This window comes from Cupressus sempervirens, chromosome 1 (assembly GCF_028749045.1).
Source record: "Cupressus sempervirens isolate cs-2001-9-10 chromosome 1, ASM2874904v1, whole genome shotgun sequence".
NCBI classification, from domain to species: Eukaryota; Viridiplantae; Streptophyta; class Pinopsida; order Cupressales; family Cupressaceae; genus Cupressus; species Cupressus sempervirens.
This window is the reverse complement of record NC_143118.1, coordinates 380,818,796-380,844,581: the sequence shown is the minus strand read 5'-3', so window position 1 is coordinate 380,844,581 and position 25,786 is coordinate 380,818,796. Positions and strand designations below refer to the sequence as shown.

The 25,786-nt window shown below is 33.3% G+C and overlaps 1 pseudogene; it reads left to right on the top strand.

The window, feature by feature from the left end:
- Positions 1-6,822: 6,822 nt before the first annotated feature.
- On the top strand, positions 6,823-17,712 carry LOC149577853 (UDP-glycosyltransferase 92A1-like; annotated as a pseudogene).
- Positions 17,713-25,786: the final 8,074 nt, after the last annotated feature.

Below are 25,786 nucleotides of genomic sequence, written 5' to 3'. Positions count from 1 at the left end.
AAACAAGATATGTTTCAAGTTTAACTTCAGGTAACTCTTCTTCCTCTGATGATTCAAAACTCATAGAGCTCTCCTTGATTTATTTTATTTCTAAATGCCTTGATTTAACTTTCTCATGTGTAGTAGGAAATTGAATCACATCTTTCTTTTCTTCTATTTGTTTTGGCTACATTGTAATAGAAGAAGATTTAATTTCTCTAAAAATAATACTTCTTGAATAAAATACCTTTTGTTCAATAGGATTCCAAAGCTTGTATCCTTTCACACCATAGTTGTATCCATTGAAAATACATTTAACAACTTTGTTATCTAGCTTTTTCTACTTCTCCTTTGGCATATGAGCATATGCTTTGCAACCAAACACTCTTAGATGTCTAAGTGAAGGCTTGTGGCTTGACCATGCTTCCATTGGTGTCTTATCAACAAGAGCTAATGTAGGAGACATATTTATTAGGTAGCAAGTAGTGGCTACAACTTTGGCCCAGAACTTCTGTTCTAGTCCAGTACCACTTAGCATACTCCTAGCCTTATCCATTAGGGTCCTATTCATTCTTTCTACAACTCCATTTTTCTATGGAGAATATGGAGTTGTCTTCTCTCTTTTAACACCAAAATCTTTGCAAAATGTGTCAAAATCATTGGAGCAAAATTCACCACCATTATTAATTCTCAAAAATTTTATTTTCTTTCCAGTCTACAACTCAACCATTGCTTTAAATTCTTTGAAACAACTAAAAACTTCAGCTTTACTCCTAAAGAAATAAACCCATGTTCTTCTATTGAAATCATAAATGAAAGAAACATAATAAACTTGATCTACCAATAGAAGGAACATCAATTGGATCAAATATATTCAAATGGATTAGATCCAAAATACATGAGGACTTATGAGAACTTGAATAAAACTAAATGTAGTTTTGTTTACCATAGATACAATGCTCACAAAAATCAAATTCAAGATTGCAGTCATTCAACCCATTAACAAGGTTCTTATTTTTCAAGGTTCATAGACTATTCTCACCTATGTGGTTGAGTCTTTGGTGCCATAACATGGTCTTCTCTATAGGAAACTTTGATTTGGTAGATAGAGTACTCTTGGTTACCCAAAAACTATGACCATCTGTTGAAAGAGAAACCCTATCCTTTTCCAAAAAAGTAGTCATCATCACAGTCTTATCAGAAGTACTATTACACTCAATCATGCATGCATCAAGCTAGTACAATATACCCAATCTACTTCTTCTTTCTATTACCATAGCACCTTTCACCATTTTCACACCTACTCCAGAAAACTGTACATGTACTCCCACATCTATTAGTTTGCTAACAAATAACAAATTCTTCACTAGTCCTGAGATATTCAAGACACCATCAAATCTTCTAATTCTACCATCAAAAAATTTTACATGAATACTTCCATGATCAACAATATCAAGAACTGAGTTATCGCCCAAATACACCTTACCACCATCAAAATTTTCATACTTACTAAACCAATTTCTATTAGGAGTCATGTGGAAAAATGCACTTGAGTCTATTAACCATGTATTTTAACCTACACGAGTGGCCAAGACTATGATGAAAGCATCTCGATCTTCCTTTTCAAACTTAGAATTGTAATCTTACTTCTTCTTCTTTTTTTCTTTTCCTCTTTGCAGTCCTTTTAGAAGTGTTTGGGTTTGCCATAGTTCTAGCAGATTACCTTGGACTTATCAGGAGATTTTGATCTCCCTTTATTCTTGAACTTAGAATGGCCATGTTACTTTTTTTTCTTGCCTCTTTCTTTTGGTCTTCCTTGAACACTCAAAGCTTCTTTGGCATTCAAAGAGACCTTCCTTCTCATCTCCTCAAAAAATAGAGAACCAAAAATGTCCTCCATCTTCAAGACAACTAAAGTGCTCCCTGTGGCCATAACTAGGTTGTCCCATGAGTCTAGCAATGGACATAGAAATATTTGGCACCTTTTTTCTTCATCCATTGGCACCTCAACAAGGGTCAACTAAGTGGCTAACATATTAAAACTTTCTAGATGCTTAGAATTTGTCCACTTTCTTCCATTCTCAAGGAATACAATTTCTTCCTCAAGAAAATCTTGTTTACAAGTGATTTCACTTGATAGATCTCATTTAACTTCTTCCAAAGCTTCTTCACGATAGGTTCTTCATGGACATTAATCAAAATTGAGTTTGCAAGACACAATCTAATGAGACCTTTAGCTTTTCTATCTATCACATTATACTGTATGGCAAAAGTCAGATATATGGGCCTCAACTTCTTCACATCCATCGCATCTCATAGATCCTGATCAATATATAGATCTTCCATCTTCAGCTTCCACATCTCAAAGTTTGTGTCAGAAAAATTTTCAACATGCTTGCCATCTTTGCAATCTTGCAGCACAGAAATAAAATACTTTGCACAAGCTCCTACTCAAACCTTGATTAGCTCAAAAAACCATATACCCAACAAATAGAACCAAAACTGGCCAAGCTATGATACCACTTGTAAGGAAGAAAAGGTGTGTGGAAATGTTTCCTACACTAGTCTTGAGAGGATGGTTATGTAAATTTCAACTGAGTATTGTAGAAATCTCAAGAAATGCATAATAAAGTATAATTAAAATAACAATGAACACATAACATAGTGATTACCATGGGGAAACCCTTCTGGAAGAAAAACCCCACCCTCCAAAACCTACACAATGTATTATCAAACCAAGATGATTACAATACACTTGCAATGCAAGTTCTTATAGGAGTGCATAACCACAACTCAAACTTAGAGAGACTCCTTCTAGCACCACTCTTGCAAAAACTCAATTAAACAAACACCTCCCCAAGCCCTCCTTTTATATTGATTTTACAACGTAGAAAATACTTGTGGTTTTACAAAACCATGGTCAAAACTACCATGCCTCATGTTACCCATTTTGACATTTACATTTCCAAGATGGAAAAACAGCCATGTTAAAATAGTAATCCCGTCCATAATTTTTTGTCTTAGTTTAGACCCCCACAAAAGTCATAAAACAAGCTAACTATGCTCTAAATATGGCCCTCCTATATCCTACTATGGACAAGGCACCTTTTGGTATTTTATATACTCTTTTGCAAGATATAAACAAGTGGAAAACTTCCACAAATAAATTTTGGAATTCTCCAAAAAAAGATTGCAAGGTTGAGACACATGTTCTCAACACTAGTGGTCCACATTCACTCCCAATTATACCTCACAACCACAATTTCCCAACAATAGACAACAAAGAGTTGAGAAACATGATAAGGGTTTCCATTCATGCACAAGTTTAAAATAGACATTAGGCCTGTGATCACAAAGCAGCATATTAGGGTAACTTTTTTCTTCTAAATGGAAATTGGTCTTCCATGTTTTGTTTTGTTCTTTGGCATACCACTATTCTTTTGTATTTTTTTGGTTTAACTTTTTTTCTCTTTAACAAAGGCATACCATTTCAAATCAAACACCATAACAATGAAAAAATGAACAAATTTCATCAAAAGAATTTCAATCTACCAACCTTTAAACAGATTTGTTTTAAAGACTATAGATTCACTAATATAATATTGTCAAGAATGGTGTATATAGGTCCTATATAAGCTCTTAAACATTAATTATTAGTTCATTGAATTACATAAATTGAAAGTGAATTACTATATAATTATATTGATCATACCCTACCCAATATAACCAAAATTTTAAACTTAAGATAAAAACGAGAAAGGTATGTTCTTTCTGGACCAATATGAAATGGACTGTGAAAGAATCTACAAAATTGTGTTCCCATAATTGTTTCTTGCTTGGTTAGAATTTTGCATCATATGTTTTTAAATTATTTTTTTATTAGTTTTTTTCTTGGTATATTTTTGGCTACTCCTATTTTCAAATAGAGAGCTTAGAGTTGTTTTCTATTTGAAATAAAAAATTATCTTTTTTTTCTTAAAGCAGAAAATGTTGAGAAAAGCTTGCTAATATAATATTCTCAAGAATGGTGCAAATAGGTCCTATATAAGCTCTTAAACATTAATTATTAGTTCATTGAATGAATTGAAACAAAATTAAAATTCTATATAAGTGCATTGATCATACCTGCCCAATACAACTAAAATTTTTAACTTAAGATAAAAGAGAGAAAGGTATGTTCTTTCTGGACCAATATGAAATGGATTTTGAAGCGATCTACAAAAACATGTTCACACAATTTTTTCTTAGGTGTTTCTTACAAGGTTAAAATTTTACATCATATGTTTTTAAATTATTTTATCTTTTATTTTTTTCTTGGTATTTTTTTGGTTGCTCCTATTTTCAAATAGAGAGTTTAGGGTTGTTTTCTACTTGAAATAAAAAATTGTCTTTATTTGAAGGAGAAAATGTTGAGTAATTCTTGTAATAGAATAAGTGTACTAAAATAGATATTTAATTACTTAAAGCTTTGTGCTTTATTAAAACTTGTTAAATACCTTTGAATTGATTAACAAAGGAGATTTGTTCTTTAATACTTCTTGCTACTATTAGAAGTATGCAATAATGTTAATTGACTTTTATGCATTGAGTATTACATTATTTTTGAAAAATTTAGTTATTATTAGGTTACCCAATTTTCATGTTTAAATTATTATTCAACATCCCATGGTATGAATGAATATCAAAACTAAATATTGGAGCTACTACTATATTTTGCTAATTAATTATTATCTTGATATCATCATTTATATAACAAAAAATATTGTGGCTTAAAAGAACTAGTGCTAAAAAACAAGTCACAACTCATAGGTCACTTTAGTCTTAGTTTATTTGTCCTCGCTAGTATTTAGTTATGTGACTTGTGACACTCAAATCTCTAGCCTCTACCTCTTTTTATTTCTTACATTTCAAACTAACAATTCACTCAAGATATTATGGGGGCTAAGAGTCTAGGAGGTCCAAGTAAGAGAACAAGGAAGAGTATGAAGAAAAAAGTTGTTGAGGCTCCTAAGGTTCCTAGGTTTGCAACAAAAGACATCATCTAGAGCACTACGAAGGTAATCAAGGAGTTAGCAAAAGTCATCAAAGAGCTTCTTTAGTTGCTGGTTGGGTTTGCTAAAGTGTTGGTTTCTAGTCCGTGGTTGTTTGTTGGTTCTATTTATTTTTTTGTTTCCAACTTTTTGTATTAATCTCTAGGTTCCAGTTCCTTGTAAAACCTAGGTTTGTTTTTGTTTGTTTACTCTAATGGTTTCAGGTCCCTGTAAAACTTGGTCTTTTGATGTTTTGTGGTGAACTTCAGGTTTCAGGTCCTTGTAAAACCTGATGATGCTTCATGTTTATCTTTAGGTTTTGTAAAGGGTTTCGGGTCCCTTCAAAACCTATTTTTGCATCAATCTAAAACAATTCACTCAAGATCTCATACAATTAAATACAATACTTCAGTAATAGATTTTGAGTTCCTCCTTAAAAATTGTTATTCTATACAGGACTTGCTTCCACAATTCCACATATTTAATAATGTCAATTTTATATGTTCCCTATATATATACATTTATATAGACATATATATAATATTTTTAAATAAAAGACCTATCAGCATACCCTTTGCACCTCCTTTGGGTGCAAGTGCTAGTAGTAGTATTCTTGTGTCCTCTAACAACAGTTTATTAAAATAATATCATATTATAAACTAAGTCACCACACCTTGTTTAAATACAATTTCTAATTAAGTCAATAGACTTCTTCTATGGAGCGAACACTCCAAAGTATTGTATCATGCACAATCAGTTGTCTCACGCAAAAATTACAAAGTGTATTTTTATGCCATCACATTGTTCTGCTAATGTCTTGCTGGCATATTCAATTTGAATTCTAGAGAAGTAGTCATAAAAACTAGTGACAATAGAAGTAGTCATGGACTTGTTATCATATTTAATTCGAATTCTAAGAGAAGTAGTCATGAAAATTTGTGGTGACAAGTAATAGTAACTAACTATATGTCATCTTAATGAATTGATCCATGATTTGACACCTTTGCATTTAGATAACCATTTTCATTGCATAGTGAATCTTTATAAAATCATCACTTTCTATTCATATTTCAGCTCTTCTTAGTTGGTTTTAGACTTGAAATTTTTTTTACTACACACCACACATGTTGTAAGCTTCATCGTGATGATCAAAAGACTAGGACATAGCTTTTCACTGTCATTTCATTTCTTTAGCATAAAATCACGTAGCTTTTCAGTGACATCCCATTTTTTGATACACTTAGAGTTTTATGGGCAGTTAACCTAATATTAGCATCTAACATATCTAATAAGGCTTGGAAGGTGAGCTTGTATTATGAATTTCCATTGATTTACCAATTTATTTCTTTCCATTCAACAAGAGTATATGCAAAATTCTTATTCAAAAGTATTATAGTAGACATCTCTAGTTTTTTTATAGAATTAATTTTAGCAAGAAATTTAGTTTTGCACGTATCTAGTTTTTTTTATGCGGATACAAGTTTTATTCTATTAAGATCTAGAGTCATATTTACTTAATATTAATTTCCTAAGTATGTTAACATAATAAAAAACATAATGTATGTAATATGTTATTATTTAAACCCAATGGCATGCAAATGCTTATACTTTCTTTGTTCAAGATTCATCTTAATTTCCATCCATAGTTGTTCTTTTGTTTCTTTCTTAGTGTATCATATATATCAATTGGGACATCATTTTATAATTTGTTGAAATTAATTGAAATAGTATAAATCACTATTCCACAATATCTCTTATCATTTAAATATTGCTTTCACAACTACAACCTATCGGCATACCCCTTGCACCTTTTATGGTGCAATTACTAGTTACAATACATGCAACTCTTGGAACCTCTTACAATACATGCCTGAGGTTGATGGATGGAAAGGACCCATGACACCTCTTCTTGAAATGCCAAATACCAAGGAATATCAATAGCTGGGAACTCTTCTCAATACTTTCCACTATTTGGAGTCAAAATTCATGGACCATTTGCGAAGTAGAAGTAGCAGACATGTCTAGATTGTGGGTCGTGTCTTCCCTAATGCTTCCAATGGAGCCCATGGTTGCTACATTGATTCTCTCATCAATGATTTTTGTGTCACATGGCTCAACTCATGTCCTCCCTCATAATTCTTTACATTTCCTTTGGCGCCATGGTCAGAACCTCCTGCCATCAAATGGAGACTTTGTGTAAGAACCATGTCCTAATCAAAGATGTCACATTACAGAAGAATGAAAAAAATACAAAAGAGAAACCAATCACATCCAAACTTGAAATTCAAGATCTTATTCATTATCCATTAAATAATAAGATAAATATGATTAGTTTATCAACAAATTTAGCATAACACTAAGGTGTTGATATATATTGCATGACCATTATATTGTATAAACTATGGTATTGAATTACAATGTATGCCCATCTTATACATAAGGAAAAGCACATCTCAATCTTTTAGGATTACATTACTCAATAATCATAGATTTATCAATTGAATGTCACCATGCATCATCACTAAGATGAAAAGTACAAGACCATCAAAATGGTTACTAAAACGTGTCATGTGTGCTTCAATGTATTTAGTCTCCAAATTCATTAGATGTCATCCATCTTCTATCTAAGAAGGAAGTGTGGCCCAGTCACTTTTACCTCACCAACCATAGAGTGTTTACTCCCATGGGATTCTTCCTAACATGAAGAATGCCCAGACCCTAGCATGAGAACCCTAGCTTCTCAAAACAAAATGGATCAGATGGAACTAGTGCAGCTGTGAAACATACTACATGTAACCATATGCCTATTATCCTAATCACAAAATATAGTAGAAAAAACAAAAGAGCACTATACATCTACACATATGCAATGAAAGAAAAATTGTAACACATCTACCCACATGTACATTTCTTTTAAATAAATCATATCTACACATATGCAAGAAAATTTGAGCATAGTCACACACATACTACATGTCAAAATAACATACTTAAATGCAATACAAAATGGCCTGGCCAAGCACAAAATTTGTTAGGATTACCAAAAAGAAAGACAAAATGTAATGAATCTTACTTTTCAAAATCTAATAGGTTGAGAGAAGTAAAAACCTAATGCATCCATCTCCACCCTCTATTTTTCCACATTTCACCCTTCCATAAAAAATATAAACATCAAATACTAGGACTAGTCATTAAGAATTTATAGCTAACATTGTCATTTAGTACTCATCAACCTCATTTTTTTTTAATAAGTTTTAGTATCTCCTAATTTAGGAGGCAATATCACTTAAATTAGTACATAGACTGATAAACATTACCCATAATATAGAGTATTGGATTCTTTTAACAATAGTAAGGAACCTAAAAGCTACCTACTATAATGTTTAGTTTTATTTGTACAAATTCTCCCCATGTCAATGATATTACTATGGGTGATTATTGTAGATATATGATCAGATCATTATCATGATGATATGTTACATTCATGACTATGTTTGTCATTGATGTCAACATAGTAGTTTTCTACGGTATATGACAAAAGAATAGTGGAAAGATCAAGTTGGTACAGATAGATCATTGAATACATTTAGTAGTGAGGTTAAAGAGAGATACTACTAAATGTCTAGTATATGCAGCTAACCTTGGAAGCATAAGATATTAAGTTTGGAAGAAGTTATGCAAGTTTTGGTAAAGACTGTTATGAGATAGAGTTTATAGAGGCATGTTCTAGTAAACTTTTTATATCTCTTAGAAGATTTTTTTATTCTGAGAATTTGAAGTTAAAGATGTGAAGAAGAATGTTGTTGATAACATGGTTAAGTTCACTCATCATAATGATATGTGTACAGAAAGATGTTCATGTTGCAATGAGAAAGATTAATGTTATCACTACGTGTAATGTGTTCTTAATGTGGTCCTATAATAATTGATTGAGATGGTGTAACAACCAAGTAATGAAATTGTTTCATGGATTATATACAAAGGAAGGATAGTTTCCTTTATCATAAGTGTGGCTATATGGAAGAGAAGTAATTGTAACTAGCACAAAGAGCGAAATGCGAACTTGAGTAGAGTAGAATGAAAGGGAAGGAAACTTCATTACCAAGGTTTTATTGAGTGATCTGAAGTTGGATACTTGCATCCAAGGTTCATGAATTAGTCTACAAGGTCTGGCAGTGATTGGTCCAATTGACAACATAGAGGAAAGAAGTTTGAAGTATAGTACATACAATTATTCTATAAGGAATAATTGAGAGATCAGTTGGATAGTGAGTTCTATGGTCTTACCCCAAAAGTTGTTTGGAAAATGGGTCCTTCTATCTTCTACAACTCCTAACAAGGACTCATATGTACTACATGTTGTAATAGACTCCTAATAGGTTCCATCCTCCAACAAGGAATATTTATATTAGTACATCATCTTATGGGCATCATTCCCACCAGGGTTTTCCCTCTCATCAAGGGTTGCCGTAGTTAACTTATGGTGCAATTGTTTATGTGCATCTTGTTATGGTTGTTGTTTACTTTGATTGAATGGATAAGATTATTTAAGGTTGATAAATGTTTTAATTATTGGATAACTAATTCAACATCCTCCCCCCCACCCCCCTACTCAGTTATCTTGGGGGACTATTATTTATAAAAATTGGTATTAGAGCTTTAGGTCCTTGAAGATAAAGTTTAACAATTTGGGAGATCCATGGAAAGCATGTTCAGGAAAGATAGTCCAAAGTTTGATGGAACAAATAATTACAATTGGAAGGAAAAGATGAAGACACGTCTATTGTGTATGGGTCCAAGATATTGGATCTTGACAAAATCATCAAAGATAGTCATTGATGAGAAAGATTTGGAAACTTGTACTAAGGAAAAAAGAGATCTATTTATGTGCAACATGAGAGTTGGAGAAGCACTATTGATTACACTTCCTAAAATTGAATACAATCAGGTCAAGTTACTTGTTGCTTCACATTTGATTTGGAAAGCTTTGGAAACTAGCTTTGAAGGTGATGAACATTCTAAGAAATTGAGGCTACAAAGTTGGATTTGTGCATTACAAGATGCTAAAATGATGGAAGGTGAATCAGTAAGAACATATGTAGATAGAATATCAAAAATTATTGCATATATTAAATCTCAAGGAGGAACCAAAGAAGATGATGAGATTATATGGAAGATATTGAAGAGCTTAACACCACCATTTAAGTTAGTAGCTCAAATGATACAGTTGTTGATATCTTGTACCAAATATTTCGCAAAGGAGACATTACTTGGAAGACTTGAAGTAGTTGAGAATGAGCTTAGATAGTCTGAAGAGTTGACCAAAATAGAAACAACTTTCAGTGCCTTGAATATTTGACCTATTTTATCAAGGAGCACAAGTGCTAGAGAAGACTTTGCTAGTAGTAGCAGATGTGATGAGGATAGAAAGATTAAAGAAAGAGTAGCCCTTCTATTAAGAAGAGAAAAATATGCTAAGAAAATATTTAAATGTTGGACTTGTAATGAATTTGGTCATTATGCATCTAAGTGTCCTAAAAGAGAGAAATAGTATAGAGGAAATTTCAAACCTAGAAGAGATAGAGAATGTTTGCATGCAAATAAAGAAGATGATTCTGATGAACAAGTAGTAAGTTCTAGTGATAATAAAATTGGAGTTGTAGCTATTAAAGAAGAAATTCCAAAGAAAGTAGTTGTGGTGTCACAAGTTGAAAAAGAAATCTAATTGGATAATTGATAGTGGTTGTTCACATCATCAGACTAGTGATATGAACAAGTTTGTTGAATTCAAAAGTTAGGATGGAGGCATTATCAGAGTTGGAAATAGTGCAACATGCCAAGTTAAAGGTATTGGATCTATAACTCTTGATGGTAAAACTAACACTAAGGATGTAATTAGACAACTAGTGGATAAAGGTTATCAGTTGTAGTTCACTAGTAAAGACATGCATGATCAGAGAAGAACATGGAAAGGTAATTGGAACAGGAACCAGATCTAGAGGTAATATATTTCAATTGAGTCCTATTGAAATGAAATGTTTGGCTGCAAAGGTAGATCACACTTGGTTATGGCATAAGATATTTTTTCATATAAACCTTGACAGTATTGTAAAGACCAGTAGTATAAGTTGAAGATTTTCCTAAGATTGTCAAACCTACTAACATAATTTGCAAGGAGTGTGTTTTGGCAAAGCATAACAGAACTTTTCCCTGCAGGAAGTTTATTGCTACAACAAAATTGGAGATTTTATAGACAAATCTCAGTGGTCCTATGAATACTAAAGGTTCTATGGTGAAAGTTATTTGATAAATTTAGTTGATGACTTTTCTAAAATGATGTGGGTTGCATTTCTTAAAGAAAAATCTGAGGCATTTGATAAGTTCAAGAGATTCAAGAATTGAGTTAATAATGAATTAGGCATGAAAAATGTTTAAGATCATATAGAAGATGAGAGTTTACTTCAAAAGAGGTTAACATCTTTTGTGAAGCTAATGGAATCAAAAGACATTTATGAGCTCTGAGAACCCCTAAACAAAATGGTAAAGCTCAAAAAGAAGAAATGGACCAATAACATAAGCAACAAGAGCTATGTTAGCTAAGAATGACGTATCCAAGATGTTTTGGAGAGAAGCTATGAATACAATAGTCTACACTATGAATAGAGTATAGGTCAAGAAAGACACAAACAAGACCCTTTATGAACTATGGTTTGGTCACTCACCTACAGTTAAGTATTTTAGAATTTTTGGCAGTAAGTGTTATCAAAAGAGATGATGATATTGGTAGGTTTGATGCTCGAAGTGATGACGGTATGTTTCTTGGTTATTAATTGAAAAGAAAGTCTTATAGATGTTATAATCTGAGAACTAAGACTATTATGGAAAGTGCAAATGTAAGAGTTGATGAGAAATTCAAGATACAAGAAAGAATAGTTGATTACAATTTAGATGATGATGTTGTTATTAAACGAAGGAATGATTAAGTATTCCTTGAGACTAACAATGATTTATAGAATGAAGGAGAGAGAACGTAGGAACAAAGCTTAGAAAACTTAAATAGAGCCAAGAGTTGAGATAACAACTCCTACTTTAGGTAAGAATATGAAAAAGAATCATCCACCTGAGAAAATCATCAGAAGTAGAGATAAAAGTGTGATGACACGAAGTAGAATCAATGAAGAACTATGTTTTATATCTCAAGTTGAACCTAAGAATGCAGATGAAGCATGTAAAGATGACCATTAGAAGCAATCTATGAAAGAGGAATTGGATCAGATATTAAAGAATAAGACATAGAAATTGGTCCCCAGATCAATAGACAAGAATGTGATAGGAACTAAATGGGCATTCAGAGAAAAGATGAATGAACAAGGTGAAGTTGTAAGGAACACGGAAAGATTGGTATGTAAAGGTTACTTACAATGAGAAGGAATAGACTATGATGAGACCTATGCTCCTATGGATAGAATAGAAGAAGGTTATTCTTAGCATATGTAGCATATAAGAAATTCAAAGTATATCAAATGGATGTCAAGTTAGAATTTCTAAATGGAGAAGTTGAAGAAGAGGTATAGATAGAACAACCTGAAGGTTGTCCTTTGACAAATGACAAGGACATAGTATGTAGACTAAAGAAAGAATTGTATGGCTTCAACAAAGCACCTAGAACCTAGTATGCAAAGTTGGACAAGAATTTGACAAAGCTTGGATATAGCAAAGGTATGGTAGATAGAAATATCTATTAGAAAGAAATTGATGATGGATTGATGATCTTGGTAATATTTGTTGATGATATCATATCTAGAGGAAATGATGATGAAAGTGACAAGTTTGTAGAAGAAATGAAGAAAGAATTTGAAATGAGTATGATAGGAGAAATGAAATATTTTTTAGGATTACAAATTATATAGGATAAAGAAGGAATCTTTCTTTCTCAGACTAAGTATTTGAAATATTTACTAAAATGGTTTGGTTTGGAAACATGTAAACCCATTGGAACACCTATCGTAACTGGACACAAGTTATCTATAAGGGCTGAGACAACTACTATTGAGTAGAGAAAGTACAAATCTATGATCGTAGGATTGCAATATCTGAATCACACAAGGCCACATATAGAAAATATAGTTGGAATTGTTACAAGATTCCAAGCTGATCCCAGAGAAGCACATTATGTAGTAGTCAAAAGGATATTTAGATACCTAAAGGGAACACCAAAGTTTGGATTTTGGTATGTTAAGTCTAATGATTTTACTTTAAGTGCTTATACTAATGCTAATTGGCTAGGCATTATGGATGATAGAAAGAGGACTAGTGGTGAAGACTTTTTCTTAGAGGAAGATTGGTTTCTTGGCTAAGCAAGAAGTAGGATTGTACCTCACAAAGTATAGCAAAAACAAAATATGTTGCAACAAAAAAAATTGTAATCAAGTTGTTTGAATGAAGAAAATGTTGAAGGATATAAGGATAGAAATCAATGAACCTATTGTCATACATTGTGACAACACAAGCACAATAAATATGTCTAAGAATCTAGTGTTGCATTCTAAGACCAAGCACATTTCTATCAAGTATCACATGTTGAGAAAGAAATTTGTAGAAAAGGAAATTATATTATCATAGCAATAAGTAATATAACAATATATTATCATAGCATATAGGAAGCTTTCATCAATAACCTTTCCATTGTGTTTTAAACATTCAAGAATTAGATTAACACAAAATAGAATGCAACATTAATTAGGCATCTAATGTTAGAATAAATAATTAATTAATTGTTAATTATTTATTCTATTACTTAAGCTTACTTGGATAAATGCATTTATTTAATGTTTTGTATTTCATGCATGTAGTGGTTAGTTTTTGACAACACGGGAGTTTGTTCCCTTCTAGCATGTTCCACCTTTTGTGGATGTGTGTTGAGTTGTCATTCTTATCTTCTACCACCTTCCAGCTTTTTCTACAAGCTTCCTTGAGGTCTTTATAAGTGAGCTCTCCCTCTTTTTATTTTCAACATAACATAACATAAAGGCATTGTGCATATTGTAAATACATTTTCTTCTTGTGTTTGCACATATTGTCTCTCATGTCCATTTAGGGTTTTACCCTTGCTCCATGCTCTTCCTCTGCTTGGCTTCTCTTTGACAAGTTTTCGCATGTAGGTGATCTTGGGCATCTTTGAAGTTGACTTTCATCAACTCCAACATGGTATCAGAGCCTTCCTACTGCATCTTGGTTGAAGAATTTTGAAGCCGTGATTTGAAGTCACAAACCCTAGTTTGTTTGTGCATTTTTTCTTCAAATCAAGGGATCAACAAATTTTCAGAGCACATTGGGGCAAAATGAACATCACCATTGGATCCAGAAGATAGTTTGCAGTCAGGATTCATATAAAACTTGTCATTTTTGGAGATAGAGCTCCGAGAGGTAAAAAAAATTTGTTCAAGGGGCTTTCCATACAGATCGTACGGATGCATGGCGATTTTAAAAAAATTTAAAAAGGGGCGCAGGGTGCACCATTGTGGCACCGCCTAACAACCACCTCGGGGCTGCCCCCGCCCAAATCCTTTGGTTGCGTCTGCAACTCTTCTACTTCAGTTTCTGCCCCACTCCACCGTCACTAGCCCCCTCCTCCACCTCCGCTGTCTGCACCGCTGCCCAGCCTCCACCATCGGCTGGAGCTCCGTGCCACCCCACCGGCTATTCAATTTTTGACGCCACTCTGCCGCTAGTTTCCCTCAGCTCCAATTGCGGCCACCTCCACCATCTACATGTCTACTCCATCAGCCCACCCACTCAGCTTTTTTGCATAGTCAGTGCGCATTCTATGCGTGACACGTGGCACCTGCTACATCAACCTCTTGCCACGTGGCATCCACATGCCATGACCACGTGGCTTCTTTTTGTGTGGTGATAATCACATGGCCGTCAAATTTTTTGTAGTAAAATGATGACATCAACATGTCATCAGCATCCTTCTTGCACCTCTCCTTCAGGGTCATTTTGGACCTACTCTTTATTTTTTGGCCATAACTTGAGCATACGGAGGTATTTTTCCCATCCAAAAGAAGCACCGAAAAGCTAGTTCTAAGATGGAGACTTTGGTGCAAGCATTTTTAGGTTTTGATGCCTTTTCATTGCCCATTTTTTTAGTTAAAGTTTGAAGTTATGTTTTTGACTCCGGCAAGCATATCTTTTGCATCCCATGCCCAGTTTTTGAAAACTTTATATTTTTGGAAAGCTGGTTCTGTCACCTTTTCAGAAATGTGGTCCTTTTCTTGAGTTTTTTGCCCATGCTCTTTCTATCATAATTTTGGCATTTTTTCTATATGGTGGATATTTTGAGTGTTTTAGGCTCGAGGATCATTTTCCTGGCATGGTTTCTCTTGTTTTTAGTTGTACTTTGTTTTGTTGCAACTTGTTTTTAGTTTTGATCATTGTAGCTATCATTGTGAAGCACTTTTTTGTATGGCACTGAGATAAAGTACCACTTTTGCATTTTGGGGATTATGAACATTGTTTTGAGTCAGTTGTACATGCACTATTTTTATAAAGCACCATGGGGAGGATAGTTGTTTGCTATTTTAGGCATTTTCCCTTTGTCAAGTGAGTGTCCCTTCCATGACATTAGCCCCATGCAGAGTCTTTTTGATCGTGTCTTTATAGGTGTCTATACCTCTTTCCCTCTCTCGTCGTTCTTGGTTCATTTGCAGGAGACTTTGGCCCACCTTCTCAGTTGTCTATCATCACACCCCATCTGCATTAAGGGGGGGTTATGTTGTTGTTCTAATGCATCTGTGGTTTGATGGTTCGATAGTGTGAACTATGTATTCAGTAGTTGATCCTATATACAAGGTGATTGCAGTGGCTGGCTACCTATGCATTTCAGTGAGATGGATCATCTACCATATAGACATGCTCGATTTGTGCCTTCTTCTTCCATGGAGGTTCTTCAGATCAGCAATTTGGAAGATTTGTGGCTTCTTCATGCTTCAGTGATGCTTCTTCATGATCACTTCTTGTTCTTGTTTTAGGGGACATTTACCTAGTTGGAGGCTTCTTCAGTTCTTCACTAGGTTACCTCTTTTTGGGGGAGGGTTTTTCCCACGTGGTTTTCTCTCTTTTCCCACTTACAAAGTTTTCATTTTATTGCATTGTACTTGGGTACCTAAAATGGCCTCATTTCCAAGACCCATTCTGCATTCATCTTAGTTTTGTGAGCTTAAGGCATTTCCCTAAGTTGCACTTAAGGGGGGTGTTAGAGTAAATAATTAATTAATTAATAATTATTTTATCTATTAATTAAACTTACTTAGGTAAATGCATTTATTTAATATTTTGTATTTAATGCATGTAGTGGTTAGTTGTTGACAACACAGGAGTTTGTTCCCTTCTAGCATGTTCCACCTTTTGTGGATGTGTGTTGAGTTGTCATCCTTATCTTCTACCACCTTCTAGCTTGTTCTACAAGCTTCCTTGAGGTCTTTATAAGAAACCTCTCCCTCTCTATTTTTTCAACATAACATAACATAAAGGCATTGTGCATATTGTAAATACATTTTCTTCTTGTGTTTGCACATATTGTCTCTCATGTCTGTTTAGGGTTTTACCCTTGCTCCATGCTCTTCCTCTCCTTGGCTTCTCTTTGACAGGTTTTCGCATGCAGGTGATCTTGGGTGTCTTTGGAGTTGGCTTTCATCAACTCCAACATCTAATTCTTAAGTGGTGTGTGGGTGTGGTTGTGAGATCCCCTAACTCATCCCCTTCAGAGAGGCTAACCCTCTCTACCTCAACCACACTCTCGTACCTTCAAAACTACAACCACTCAAACACTTGCAATATATAATGAATAAGTAACTCAAATAGTATAATTAAATACATCATTAAATATAATCATGAGTGACATAACCTAACATCATATAAAAATGAAATGTGACACCACGTAACATCCATCTATGCATCAATTAATCATTAATCCATCCTTAGAAATGAAATTAAGTTACAAACTTATGAAATTAACTTAAATATTTTGTAATTATTGTCAAACAAAAGAGTTGACCAATCTAACTTTGTCTTGATCACCACATAAGGATCCAAATAAGCATGTCTATGCATGTTGACAAGAGAGACATGACACTTTGGCTTTGATCATTGAAGCTTCTTGACTGACCTTTATTTGGGCCATTCATCCTCCCATTGGAGTAACTAATGCATTGAATGACTTTCTACTAGAAGGATTTGAAGGGAGAATGATGGAGTTGAAACAAGAGCTTCTTCTAATGGGTTGGACGCTATAATTTCTTATCCTTTCTCATTATTCAACCTACAGATTTCTAAGCCATTGTGGATAGAATTCTATGCTTGAGAGCCTGAGTGAAGGTGTCCCTATGATTGGGTGGCCCATTGCATTGGATCAAATTTATAATTCTAAGCTTTTGGAGGAGGAAGTCAGCATGAGCATCAATATTTTTAGGGGCATGGAGGGATAATTTGAAAAAGTAAGGTGGAGAAGATTATGAGGTTGTTCATGGATGGCTACTTGGGAAGTGAGATGCAGAAAAGGGTGAGGCAACTGAGAGATATTGTAAGGATTGTAGTTTTTGCAGATGAAAATGAATGCAAGGCTTCGTCAATTGCCAACATTGATGACTTCGTAAATGAAGTAAATCTCTTACTTTTGTTACCTCAATCCTATAGTCCATGAAGTAGTTTTGTTGTTTTTTTCGTGGGGATTTTTTGTGTTTGGGATGTGGTATTAGTGAAGAGTCTTGTGATGAAATGAAACACTTTTATTAGTCCATGTCTTATCTATAAGACACAAAACTAATGTTTTTGGTTGTGGTTCAGAATTTAATTTTTTATAACTAAAGGCATGGAGTTAATATTTTTGGTTGTGGTTCACAAATTAATTTTTATACCTAAAGTCATTGTATTCTTAAATTCCAAAATTAATTTATTTTAAAATAATTTCTACCCATTAACTCATTAATTTCGATTGACTTCCCCCATTTTTCTAGGGGTAAAATTAATATATTAATACAAAAATTTCTAAAAATTAAATTCCAAAAACTACTTCCAAACCTCTAGAATGTTGTTCATGTTGTTTACAGTGTTGGAAACTTGCCTCTATGATAAAACTAATGATTCATGCCTCCATGAACACATCTCCAAGCATGGAGCAATCTCATTATCGAAAAAAACAAATCACCAAATCAAATAACACATTTTCAAATCAACTCTACAAAAATATTTCAAACAAATCATTTCAAATTGACAATGTGGGAAGCTATGCAACATATTAATTTAAATCTATTCTTTTCCTCGTAGACTTGAAAGAAATTTGAAAGTTGCACAACAAATTATTTCAAATCAATTTGTTTTAAGGATAGATTATTTTCAAATCCATTCATTTTTTCACATGGTTATGAGAGAAATTTGCAACCTTAACAAGAAAAAATCACAAAATTGTTGTAACCTCAGCAAAAAAAATACACAATTTACAAAGTTGTAGAAAATATTGTTTCAAATCCAATTTTTTTCTCGCTGGCCTAAGAGAAATATGCAACTTTTCAATGTGTTAGTTCATGTATTTTTTGGAGAGTCACCTTTATTTTGATTTCTATTTCCTTTGGAACCTTTGGTTTGATTTCCCCTTTAGCCTAAATTATCCTACGTACATAACATACAAGTTTTCTTAAAGCTAAATATTTCTCTTAGCTTGTTGTTAGTCAAAACTTGTTCATTTAACCAAAGTTCTAAACTTTTGAACTTTCTAAACTATCGAACCTGTTGGAACTTTTGAACTCGCTAAACCACTTTGAGCTTGGTTCAAACTAGTTGAAAATAGTTTGACACTTCAAGAGAATTCTCCTAAAGGATGAGCGAGACTAAGTAAAAACAAGTGTTAAAGCCAAGGGAGACTAAAAATCATGAATGTGAAAGTGGACCCTGCTTTCCTCCAGATGATGTAAGAAAAGAAATGATAGCACATGGTTTAAGGATAAAAAGGTCTATTATGATGAAGTTAATTTTATTTGAAATAATTAAATGGAAAGATCCCTTAAAAAAATACTCAAGAAAATGACAAGGATAACACATGGCAAGGTAATTATGATGAAGTAAAAAGTTGTAAGGATGAAAGGATATTCATTTATGACAATTACTACAAAGAATCTTGGTGTAATAAATTGTTAGATAAGTAAATCTTACCAAAATTTCATTCTCCATGTTGATTAATTATTCACATCCTCACAAACTCATCTTTAAAGGTGAGTTCACTTTCATTTTGAATATTATCTGTGAAGATATGTAGGATAGAGGATTCACAACGTTGAAAAGAATTACTTTAGCAAGTTCAAAGGTGATTTTTTGATGATTCCTCACTTAAAGTTTCCCATTCTCAAAAAATTTCTCTTTGGGTTTAGTTGACTATTGTGATTTTCTTCAAGAATTGGGAAAATTGAAATCTTCCCTACATTTCTTTGGTAACCATGCTAGTATGGGTTGCAAGAGTCCCTTGTTAATTGATACACATTTAAGGGGGGTTAACACAGATGAAGTTTGTGATATAATTCACTCAAATGTAGAAGTTGAATTCATGGGAAAAATCATGGATAGTGGGGTATTACAAATCATGATTTTCCCTCAAGTTGTTATAATCATTGAACTAGTTCAAGAATGTGTGAACCATCATGACATTAGGTATCAATGCATTAAGAGAAATGATGGCAAAAATTTTCTTTTTGTAGACCAATACACCACCACATCTGTGTTTGAAATACCACATGAAACTTTTTTTGATTTTACCCCTACCCAAACATAGGCCAAATTTAATTGAAATTATGAGAAGAATGTCATAGCTCATGATTAGACTGAAAAAATCTATAACAGAGGTTTACGACTGCCAAAGGTTTTAAGTAAAGATCATATGAAGCCTCACATTCATGATTTAGTAGTCATATTGCATAGAACCAAAGGTTAACCTAAAGTATACCTTTTTTAAGATTGGATTTATCACTTTATTGATATTATTCTAGATGAAAAACTATATCTAGATTGGGTTGAAGTTATAACAGGTTCTATGAGGGATCTATTGAAGCTAACACAAATCATAAAGAAATATTTCTTCATGTATATGTACCTTATCTATTGTTTGGCCTATACTCAAGATCTCCCCCTTTGTCACATGAACCTTGGAATGAGGAAGTCTTCATATATAAATATTTCCCTTACCTATAGAGGAGCCAAGTGTTGACTAATTATAGAAAGGTTCATGATATTTTCCTAGGTAATCTATGTTTTGAACTAGTAGAAAAAGGGGAAGAAAGGGTCTCTTTAGAGGCTTTGCAATTCATAGAAGTGTATGGTAGTCTGTTCACCTAGTTCCCTAGGCTTGCATACCTTAGGGTAAGAGGATTTAATGAAGAACTTTTAAGGTTACCTAGATTCTCTCTTGATTGTCTCATTCTATTTGAAGTCTCTCATTAACTATCAGTGTTAAAAGTAATTTTTTAACCTAATGATAAGAAGAACAATTTTTTTACATTAAGAATTGGAAATATTTCATGTAAAAACCTAGAGGATGCTATAGATATTAGAACTAATTTGAGTGCTTTTGATTTCAAATTTTATCAAGCTAGTAAAGGATTCGATAATAAAGGATTTTTTGGGAGATTTCTAGAGATAGGAGATCATTTCTCACCTATACTCCACTTATAAGATTATTGAAAATATTGCATGAATGAAAGAGAACTTCAAAAGAGGATTCATTCTAGGATGGTGTATGTTATCACAGGTTCTTGGCTTCAAGTTAGAACTAAATCTAAAAGTGGTAGACTAGGATGGTTCAAGAGTTGTTGAACCTAAATACCTAAAGCAACAAGATTACCTTATACCTCTTATTAATTGGTTTGAACTTGAAATGGATGATATAATAAAAAGAACTTATAATTTTAGTGAATATGCTAAAACATGGGTTCATCATAGGAGGAAAGAAGGAACATCTTGGTTTCAAACTTAGGATAAAACCTAAGAATCTCCTTCATCCTCTAGTTCTAATGTGATCTTTTTCACTAATTCTATAGGTAACAAAAAGGGTTCGAAGGTAGTTGTTGTTGAAGTGGTTCAAAACCAACTTGTGGTATAAAAGACTAGGTCCAAGTTGAAGTTCAAGAAACAAAGTCATATGGTGTTGCATGAAAAAACTAAAATAGATCTTGATGTGGATCAAGATCAAAGTGAAGTTTCAATGGATAATGAACAACAAGTTCATACCACTTCATTTCATAGATTATGGACTCATCGAGTACACCCATAAAAGGCCCAGTAGGGGTTGAGCCTTCTTCAATGATACCAAATTGATTCACTATTTCTATTAACAAGAAAAGACATTTGGTTCTGGTCTCCATACCTAAAACTGATATGGCCCCAAAACCTTAAAGAATGAAAAAATCTACCTTCTTGATATTAGAGACCAAAAAAAGGGAGGTAACAATAGAAGTTTCCCTATATAAACCCAAAAGTACTTCCACAAAATTGAATGTCATATATTTTGAGATCACAAGGGTAGGTATGTGAGTGTTAAATAGAGAAACCAAAGAGCATTGGTTGAGTGAGTCAACTCAACATATGTTGATTAAATCCTAGAAAGATGCAAAGGAGAAGAAAGAACTGAAGCAAGTAATTAATTATGGTTAAGTATATTGATTCTTTGGATAATTCTGGTGTTCTACCCATGGCACAAGTACCCTGGAAAGCTTTAGACCAACCTCATCAGTCAATAAAATGATTTTGAACTAGGTTCAACAAGGAAAAGTCACGGTGGCTACTGTAGATGAATAGATAAATGGTGTAATCCAAAAAGGTAAAGAATTTCTCTAGCAATGTGCAACTTTCTTTAATGAGGCTCATGCTTTACTAAATGTGGTACACACACAAATACCCACCTAGGAAATAGAGGAAGGTAAATGGTTAGTTGTAGTGATACAAATCTTTGATGTAGAGCAATATGGTCTGGAAAAGATTTTGGACAAGAACTCTTTCAAGATAGTAGAATTTAGTATATTGTATGTGATAAAGAGAATCATGACTTGGAGATGCTTAATCTATACGTTTTCTATCACCAATGCTTGAAGTATTGAAACTAAAATCAAATGCATGCATACGAAATTTACTAAAGATATGTACATAGATAATAAACCCCAATGACATGATCCAATTTGATGCATGGAATTATGATATTGAACCTTTGTTCAAATATTTTGAGACTGATTTAAAAATGAGCAAGGAAATAGTCAATATCACTCATGCAGATTTTACAAAGGTAACACAAATTGAGTCTATGTTGACTCTTTGTATGGACCACTTGCCAATGTATATAAGACAACTCAACATAATGAAATGGGATCATGTCATGTGGAAGGCACAATTGATGAGCCTAAGGACTACAAATTCAACTGTGCTTCATGAGTTTGTGGGTGTCTATTATAGGTAGAAGATGGTACAAGATGTAGGTGGCAACAAGGAACAAATTGGGAATGAAGCTCCTAGTTCACCGTATTAGTGGGTTTCTTTTCAAATATGAATATAATACTTTTGAACTCAAGGGACATGTATGTTGTATTGAACTTTTCTATTTCAATAATCACCTTTGTTAGCTATCAAGGGTTTTGGGTTTTGAGGGACACCCCTTATGACATAAACTATTTAAGCTAGATCTGAAATACTGATAAGGGGTTACAAGAAGAAAAATGAAAACATGATGGGTTTTTGTGCTCTTTGTTAGTATATAGCCAAATCTTATCTTTTTTATGGTGATAATAGAAATGATTTATTATTTAGTATGTGATGGATCTCTTTTTATTGAACTAAGAGTCATTTCAAAATGAATCAATCATAGGATTAATCTAAAACTATGCTTGAGATTTAATTGAAGAAAGTTTCTTTGAATTCTTTGGTTAATTTTAATCTTTGCTAATTAGTAATTACATGATTTGAATATCATTGTTATCTTCTAAGAACTTTGTGAATGGTTGAACATTGGAATAAATTTGTGTTTTCTTAATTAATATCCATTTCTTATAACTATTTGTTAATGAATTCTCATCTAAGAATGAGTTATGTTTCCTTTAATTATTTTCTATTAAAAACAAGATTATGTGTTTAGTTTGAGGATTCATTGAATATCCAATGGGGGAGTTGTACCTCATAAGAATTCAGAGGGGAGGTAGCTACTAAACCTTCCCAACTATTGTGAACCTTGTTGTCTTCAATATAGAGAGGGAGATATGGTCAATAAATAATTATTAATTAGAAGAGAAATCTTTTCACTCACACCATGAAAAACCACAATTTAGAAATGAATTTCATGTTGTTTCTATAATAATGATTTAGATAATATCTTCCTCCTAAAAGTGAGTCACCAGAGACAGAGTCTTTAAAAAAATATTTTTTAGTCTTTATTTCATGGCCAATGAACCTAAAAGAAATAAAATAAGAGTTCTAATTAAATCATGAGAAAAAGAAATAGTGACGCCAACCACAAAGATAAGAGAAAAGTGACTTATAAAGTAGGACAGATGCATTGATCACATCTTTAGAAAAACAAAGGATGAGCACATTTAACATCTAGAAATGGTGTTGAGGAAGCTTCAAGAGGAAAAGTTGACAGTAAACCTAGAGAAGAGTGATTTCATGAAGGAGGAGCTAGTGTATTTTGAGTTTGTAGTATCCCAAGGGAATCTAAAATGGACAAGGACAAGGTGAAGATAATCTCTAGTTGGCCTACTCCTAGATTCGCTACTCAAGTTAGAAGTTTTCATGGCCTAGCACAGTTGTATAGGATTTTTTTTAGGAGATTTAGTGAAATTTGTGCACCAATGAACGACACCATTAAAGGAGGCATGAAGACCAAGTTTACATGGACCAAGGCAGAAATGCAAGTTTTGAGAGATTTAAGAAGGAAGTGACAACAAAACCAATATTGGTTTTTCCTAGTTTTGAGAAGCCATTTGTGGTGGAGTGCGATGTTAGAAACATGGTATTTGAGGTAGTTTTGAGCCAAGAGGGTAGACCAGTAGCATTTTTTAGTGAGAGGCTTAATGAAGCTAAGACAAGGAATTTAGCATATGCCTTGGATCTATAAGAACTTATCCAAGCCCTCAAGAAGTGGAGGCATTACTATTGGAAGATTGGAGAGATTGTTGGAAGATTGGTTTGATGATGATATATTACATTCATGACTGAGTTTTTCATTGATGTCAACATAGCATTTTTTATGTCTTCCATGGTATCTAACAGAAGAACAATAGAAATATCAAGTTGATATGGATGGCTAGTTGAGCATGATAACCACCTGCGATTATAGGAGATACTTTTGAGTATCTAGCATATGTAGTTAAAGTTGGAAGTAGAAAGGATAAATCTAGAAGAAGTTATTTAAGTTTTGGTGATATCTATTCTGAGATAGAGTTTATAGAGGTATGTTCTGGTAAACTTTTTATATCTCTTAATAGAGTTGATATCTTGAGGATTGAGGTTGAGGACATGGAGAAGACATGTTGAGTATGACATGGCTAAGCTTTCTCATCATAATTGTGCACATACAAAAAGTTATTCAAGTTCCAAGGCAGAAGATTTGTGTTATCACTAAGTGTAACATGTTCTTAATGAGGACCTATAATAATTAATTGAGAAGCACTAATAGCTGACTCAAGGAATTGTTAATGGACTTGGTACAAAGGAAGGATATTTTCCTTTATCATGGTATGGATATATTTGAATTGTGAAATTTCAAAAAATAATAAAGAGTATGGAATGCGAAGTTGAGCAAAGCAATGCGGAAGTGAAGGAAACTTCATTGCCTAGGTTTTGCTAAGTGATCCAAGGTTCGGTATTTGGATTTGAGGTTTGTGATCCATTCTACAAGGTTGAACAGTGATTGGTCGAGTTGACAGGATAAAGGAAAGGTCAAGGAAAGAAGAAAATAATAGTAAATTACTTGTTTGAGTAGTGAGCTCTTCTTGTAGTTGAAATTGCATGGTTGGACAGTGAGCTCATCTTGCATACTTTATATCACTACTCTTAATAGTGTTGGAATCTCCTAATAGGGATACAAAGCCTCCTAATAGGGAGTCATTGTACTAAATTTTGTAATAGATTCCTAACATGGTTCATCCTCTAACAAGGAATATTTATATTAATACAACATCTTGTGGGCATCATTCCCACCAAATTTTTCCCTCTAATCAATGGTTTCCCTAGTCAACATATCAGGTGCAATTGTTTCTGTGCATCTTTATATGGTTTCTATTTACTTTGGTTAAGTGTTTTAATTGTTAGACAACTGATTCACAACACCCCCCCCCCCCCTCTCTCAGTTATCTTGGTGGACTATTATTTCTAATAATTACCTATTGCCCAAGGAATTCATGATCTTCATAGATAACCAAGCACTAAGATTTATCAACTCACATGAGAAGCTAAGTTAGAGGCATATCAAATCAATGGAGTTCTTGTAGTCCTACACTTTCTCAATCAAACACAAAAAGGGCACAAACAATAAGGTGGCAGATGCTTTGAGAAGGAGGTTGGTAAGAGTACAAGAGATCAAGCTCCAAAGCATAGGATTGGGTGGATTTGAGGACCTATATGAGGAGGATGCTAACTTTTTAGAGACTTGCAAGGTATGTACTAACTTTGCTAATCATTTCCATAGTGACTTTTCTAGACACACCTTACAAAATGGGTTATTGTTCAAGGGTTATTGTTTGGTTTTAACA